Consider the following 7603-nt stretch of genomic DNA (forward strand, 5'->3'; position numbering starts at 1 on the left):
AAAAAATATTTATATTTTGTAAATTATGAATTTGAATATTTGTGAAAAATAATACGTTTTTCTAAAAGTTTTTATATTGAGTGTCTTTATTAGCGAATGTAAAATTTTGAGTTATTAGATAACTTTGTATATTTTCATATAAATTTTTAGTTTTTTTTTTGTAAAAAAATGAATCATTATAATTGTTGAGTTTTTTTTTTCTGAGAGTTACCTGAAATGTTGAGTTGGGTTTGAATGTGAGGTCCAAATTCCTTGTGAAGCAATGTCTGACTTATTTATGAGTCGAGGTGCCGCCGTTTGAGTTCCTCGTGAGGAGGTGGGGGGTGGTACCTACAAAAGACTCCGATACTTAAGTTAGCATGGGTTTTAGGCAAATTTTTTAGTAGATTAGAACATAAATTATACTTAATGGGTGTCAGTGTATTTATAGTAGAGTTATTAACCACCTTTGGAGTAGTTCTATCTTTTTTGGGTGGATAGCCGTTCCCTTTACTTTGGGATTTTGTTAAGATCATCCTTTTAGATGGGGTGAAAACATTTGCGGAAGCAATTACTCATTTGGGAAAGTAGAGCTGGGCTTCCTCTATAACGTCTGATCTCTTTAAAGAGGTCGGGTAAATGATATCGGCCAACCTTCTTTAATTACGCCTTTTATCTTTAGTTACGCCTTCTGAGTCTCTGCCATCGACGATTTCAGAGGTGAAAAAAAGTCAATTTTTGTGTTTTGGAATAACCGAAGAGAGAAAAAATTTAGAGAAGGAGAATAGGATTGAAGAGAATCTATATGATAAAGAAGTTGGTGGAACATGAAAGTGGGGTTGGGGTGGGTTGGTGAATAGGGTGGCAATGGGAGAGTAGATAGGATTTGGATGTCGCATGAGCGCAATTAAACATTTGTTTAAGTATGTGCACAAGAAAAATGATCATGTAATTACAATTATTTATAAAGAAAACTCTAACCAAAGTATATAGGTTGCGGATGAAATTTGAAGCTGCTATAATTGGGCTTTTTTACCTAAATGCGCATGTAAAATACTTTAATTCCCAAAATGCGCATGGTTTGAAATTTTTCTGAAAATGCGCACTTCCATTTCTTTTCCGGCGTCTGCGAAATGGATTTCAACATCATTTCACTCCAGGTGCCCACGAAATGGGCAAACCATATCAGGTTCAGCTCCCACGAAATGGCTAGCCCATTTCCTTGGTGGCAGCAGCGAAATGGAAGGAACAACTCAGGGGCGCCAGGCACGAAATGGGGGCACTGCGGAGGTGAGTTTGGGCACTCCATGTCTCTTGTACTGCATAAGAAATGTGACAAATTTGTGTGTACTGCACACGAATTGGAACAACGGCTAGGCTATAAAAACCCTTCTCCTGCAGAACTAAAGCCACAGTTCCAATTCTCACTTCTTCTACCCTTCCTTCTTCTTCGAAAATTCCATTTTCATAGAAGCTGCTTTCACCAATTTTTTGGTGTGATAATGGCATCTGAATACATTTATGTGGTCATATATCCCAACGAAAAAATTTTGTATACAGCTGAGGGAGTGACCTTTATGTGTGATGACCCACTTTGGATAACGATTCCCCCACAATCATGTCTGCAACAACTAAAAAATATGATTCTGATGAACACTGGGTTGATTGAAAAAAAGGAGATCAGTACGCTGATTTATAAGATGCCAGTTACGGTAGCAAGTTCGTTTACATATCAGAAAATGCATATTAAATCTGACCAGTACGTGTCGATGATGTTTTCGTATCATCATAGCATTGGAAGCATCTATTCGATGGAACTTTGTGTGAAGCTCCAAGATGTGGGGGGCAGCTCATCTAGTTTGAATAACGTGGAGGAAATGCGAAATTCCGGTGCTGGTGAAAGCATTCCTTTTTGGAGATTGGTAGGGCTCGCAGTTCGTCCTTTAACGCCTTCGCGGCCCCTGCCCAGAATGTAGAAATTCCTGACCGACGTCCCTCCCCCACTGTCCATGTCGCATATCCGGAAGAAATGGCCGACGGGTTGGCTGACTCCTCTGAGGAAGACGAGATTGAGGATGATAGCGGAGAGGAAGCAGAAGTTGTTCCGAAAACCTAACCGCTTGACGGCGAAAGGGTCATCCCAACTCGTGTCGAACCGATAAATGTCGCAAGGGTTGGAGGTCTTTCCAGCAGCACCCCGACCACTACCTGCACCTGAGTCTTGGTCCAATAAACTTGACAAATGTGGAGGACATACCCAGTAACTATGGTTTGACCGGTGAAATGGAGCTAAAGCTTGGCTTGAAATTCCTGAATAAAGATGCAGCAATGCTTGCTATTAAGAACTAAAACATCCGTCGAAGTGCAGAATTCAAAGTAGTGGAGTCAGATCATACTCGGTATGTATGTCGATGCAAACTTTTTGGTGACCAATGTTGCTGGATGGTGAGGGTTGCGAAGACGAGGGCGTCCAGATTTTGGAAAGTTTGAAAATACCAAGGGCCTCACAGTTGTTTGGCATCTGCGACGTTGCAAGATCATGCTCAACTTGATTCAAATGTCATATGCCAGCACATATTCCCCATGGTTCAGGCAGACGCGACCATTTGCATAAAGGTGTTGCAGGGATCTGTGGAGTTGGCGTACGGATATAAGGTGTCTTACAAAAAGGTTTGGCTAGCGAAGCAAAAGGCAATAGCTAGAATCTATGGAGACTGGGACAATTCTTATAACCAGCTACAGAGATACTTCAACGCGTTGCAAACTTTCATTCCAGGTAAGCCTTTTTTCGGATTGCATACTTGTTTTGTAACAATTATTATGTTCTTATGAATTTGCACTTTCATCATAGGTACAATTGTCGACCTTCAAACCCGACCATACTATGTCGGCAACACGCTCGACCGTGAAAGTGTCATGTTTCATCAAGTATTTTGGTCATTCTCATCGTGTGTCGAGGCATTCAAGCACTGCAAGCCCCTAGTCTCAGTTGATGGAACACACCTGTATGGTAAGTACACGGGGACCTTGTTGATAGGAATAGCACAGGACGGAAACAACAACATTCTTCCGATAGCTTTCGCGCTTGTGGAGCGGGAGAACACAGATGCGTGGTACTTCTTTCTGACCAACTTAAGGAGACATGTGGCTACTCAACCGGGAGTTCTACTAATCTATGACAGGCATGCAGCTATAAAGGCTGCACTCGAGCGAGATGGTTGTGGCTGGGAACACAATGTTTACTGTGTCCGACATATTGCGTCCAACTTTGCAACAAACTTCAAGAGTAAGGAAGCCAAAAGAGGTGGATCCTGAGGTGGATCCCAAGCATTAACCTGAGGTGGATCCTGTACTGAAAAGTCTGGGACCTGCATCTCCTCATCTTTGACAGCCTGATGTCTTCCACGGCGGGAACGATGGTGTCTCCTGTCTTGTGGAACTGCTGGTAGCTGAACAACTGGGGTTCTACCGCACTCTGCCGGGGCCCCTCGCGGAATGTCATCTCCTCGGGGATCATGCAAGGCATCCGGGGATGACAAAAACCTCTTTGTCCTCGAGCAATACCACATATAATAATCACGACTGGGTTGCAAGGTATCTGCCGTATCAATCTGTAGCCGATATGATATAGTCCGTCGGTTTGCCCACACTTCAAACCATGTCTGCAGGCGGATGGGCCACCATCCATCTTCGTTGCGAGCCGATTGGCGATGGAAGATGTCTATGTTTAACGGAGGGTTTGGTGGACCTTTTTTGCCACCGAATTGCCGCATGACTCTATCGATGTTAACAATCTCGATCCAGCGGAACAGAATCAGTGACACGACCGCCATAGAGAAATCCCCATGTGGAGCTCCAAAAAATTCCGTAGACACCCTCGACAGAATACGTGCATCCCTGTATGGCATCCACATAAACTACCAAAGCCAAATGTCATTTACACAGGTAGACGAACTTTCAAGGAGAAAACAAATTCATGCTAGAACATACAACAAGAATAATTACCTCGTCCACCTTCAAATTGTCCAACCTCAGACGGTGCCTTTGCAAGCGTTGCTTGGCGTAGTCATTCTTTCCTCTCTTGCCCGACCACCTATGAAAGAACACCATGATCATAACCACATTTAAATAAAAACGCAAATGAAATAACAACACAAGTCATAAATACGGAAGATGTGTAACATAATATATTACGTTGTAGCTAACGAAAATATGTATGGGCTCGTCACGTCTGGTGTCCAGAAAGGAAGCCTGAAGTATATCCAAGACATCAGCAATGTATGACAGCCAGACATTTCCTCGACGTTATAATCAGTCGCTAGGCACATGCCTCTATACAACCAACAGAGCACGGCACTGCCCTAACTATATGTACTAATGGCGTCATAGTTGGCCAGGAGAGGAAGATAACGTACGTGAACCGTGTTGTTCGCTTTGTCAGGAAGTAAAACGCCACCCAATAAATACATAATGTAACAACGTGCATACCGTACGAGGACGTCCTCGGGAGAGTCAAGAGGCATCTATTGTAGTTTACTCTTGAGCCACTTCAATTTTATGTTATACTTCGTGGTCCCAACATGTCCGTCAGGAACTTCACCGAGGAGTTCCTTACACCATTGCCAAATATCCCTCTGGTGGAACTTACTCCATGACCTTAGAGTGCCGCTCACCGGCTCACCGTCGATTGGTAACCCCAAATGCATGGCAACATCCTCCAAAGTAACAGTACACTCATCCCATGGGAGGTGGAATGTGTGGGTCTCAAGACGCCATCTTTTCACAAGAGCGCTAATCAATGGGTTGTCGTACTCAAAACGCTTTATCAAAGACGCATAATAGAATCCGGCTCTTCTTAGATACGGTTCAAGCATCTGCCTCCTAATCTCCATACTCGGATCTGCTTCGTCCACAGAGAAAATATCGACCAGTGTGCCATGTGGAGTCAACACATGGGCCGGCTGATATTGAAATACATCAAAATACAATTATTCAGTTTACAACAATTTTTTTTATCATTAACAAATTTTTATTTATTTATTAAAAAAACTCACCTTCACAGGTAAATGAGCAGAAATGTGAAATTCATCCAACCTATTAAGGTTTTCTTCCACATTAATTCCACTTCCACTCATTTTTATGAATTAAAAAAAAATATTACTCCAGCACAAAAACTTTTGTTCACCCCACCAACAAACACAACTATCCCCTACACCCCACTACTTCTCTCCTTTTTTTTAACCTTAGAATTGGTCCTCTCCCTTCACCCCCTTTTATATTGCTTCACTCACAAGAGTACAATAAATTGCCTCCCAATCCACCCACTGCATGCTCGTACGAAAATTGTAATATTGGAAGTTGCTGCCTTCACTACCCGCCTATCCATTTCGTGTCTACCACACGTGAGGAGTGCCATTTCGTGTGTGCCTCCCATGACTTGGCCAATTCGTGGTTGTCATATATGAAATGGGCCATTTCGTGTGTGCCATAGATGAAATGATCCATTTCGTGTATGCCATGGCTGAGGTGATCCATTTCGTGGTTGAGGCAATTGAAATGGTTTGTGTCAGTCGCCAGAACCCATTTCGCGGACACCCCCCATGATATGCCTCCTATTTCCATTTCGTGTGTGTTCCTTGCGAGTTGGCAGTGCATATTTGAGGATGAATTTCAAACCGTGCGCATTTTGGGAATTAAAGTATTTTACATGCGCATTTACGTAAAAAAGCCCTATAATTGTGAATATATATCAATATGTGATGTTTGGTTATGAAATTTAAGTCAAAGAGTTTACTATTATCCGTCTACTATTCTATCTATCCGGTGAATAAGTTATTGTTTATGAGAACTTAGAATATATAGAAAATATTGTTTACTGTCAAAGAGTTCACTGTCATAGAATGTTGCTTATAAGAAAATTATTTTTTATTTGGATGGATGCTAACAAAAAATATGTATAGAGAATCACATTGATATATTTTGAATATTTTACAAAATTTGTTTGGCAAAAAATTTAAAAGATATGAACACCAAAAAATTTTTTTTTTATTAGTAGATTGACTCATATTTTTATAGAAAGTGAAAGAGATTATTTTTGTCTTTTACTGAATATTTTTATAAGAGTTGTACTAATTTTAAAGACACAAAAATAGTGAATGGTGTAATTTATAATACTTTTAAAGATGTCTATTTTTTTTGTTTATTGCACAATAATAAGAAATTTATAGATGTCTTAAATAAACAAGTAATTGGACATCTACATCATATGTGAGGAGGTTATTTATAATTTTATTTGCAACTTTTTAGATGATATTCTGTATAGACATCGAAGACATTTGAACATAAATAGTATAATTTTATTATTTTAGTTGTGTATTTCATACTTTAAAGAATATTTTATGGCTATATATAGTTTGTTGATCTAACTTTTTTTTAAATGTGTTAGATTTAATTTTGTCTGATAAAGATATCAAAAATTTTGCATTGTCAGACATAGAAGATATGATGCATTCTTATGAAAGGAGCTTGTAAGAATATTCTCCAATGTCAATTTTTTTCTGGTAGTAATTACTCATCATTACAGGATGCATGACTAATAACATTAATTAGGGACCTTAACATCATCAATATTGTGCATGGTGACTGTGAAACAGAAAGAAGCTTATGACAGAGTTATGTAGGCTGTGAACGGGTCTGAAAGAGGATTTTCTTTTTCCTTTATAGTCAGGGTGGTTATGGTAAAACATTCCTACAACATTCCTTCACTTGGTTGAATGCAAAATACTAATAGGGACCAAAATAAGAAGAATTACATTAATTTTAAGAATGAATATGATTCCAAATAAAGAGAGCATTTCAATCAAGTTTTGGAGAAAATAATTACCATTGATAGTGTCTTTTGGTATGACAATCAATAAGATTTAAGGACAAACGTTGAAAATAATGGGTTTGGGTTTGTATACCGAGACTGATTTTTATACATAGATCATTATATAGGGCACTTTTAAGAGTTAAGAGTAAGTAAGGGATAAAGGTTTTAATTCAGAATCATGAGGGGGTATCAGAGAATTACATGATTAATGTTGTGTATAGAGATGTTTTCGATAAATTGAGATGATCAGATTAACCAATTAGTATCTTTTTGTTATTAATTGTATTTTTTCATATTTTTTTATAGTTGGATAAAAATTTTAATATAAGTAATATTTATATTTTATTTGATACAAGAACAAAAATACAAACTTATGAATGTGCAGTGATCAATGCTAAAGATATAGACTAAAATTTTAGTTGTTTACAAAAAAATGAGTACGCATATTTTTCATATAAATTAAGACATTAATTATTAATGTCAGATTTTGATAGTGCATAAATCGGAGAGTCCGATTTGTGATGAAATGAATTTTTTTTTTCGTTTTTAAACAAATTGAAGGGTCTCATTTGTATGTTTAAATTTAAATTTTATTTTTCAACAATTCAAAATATAAATCTGACAAAAAAAATTTTAAAAACTACATATTTAACTTTCAAATTTATGATATCCACAAAAAAAAATACACACACTAACTTTTCACATTATTAAAAAGTACCACCAAAATTTCAATAATAAAAATAAAAAGTGGTG

This window comes from Arachis ipaensis, chromosome B04, assembly GCF_000816755.2.
Source record: "Arachis ipaensis cultivar K30076 chromosome B04, Araip1.1, whole genome shotgun sequence".
Lineage (NCBI taxonomy): Eukaryota > Viridiplantae > Streptophyta > Magnoliopsida > Fabales > Fabaceae > Arachis > Arachis ipaensis.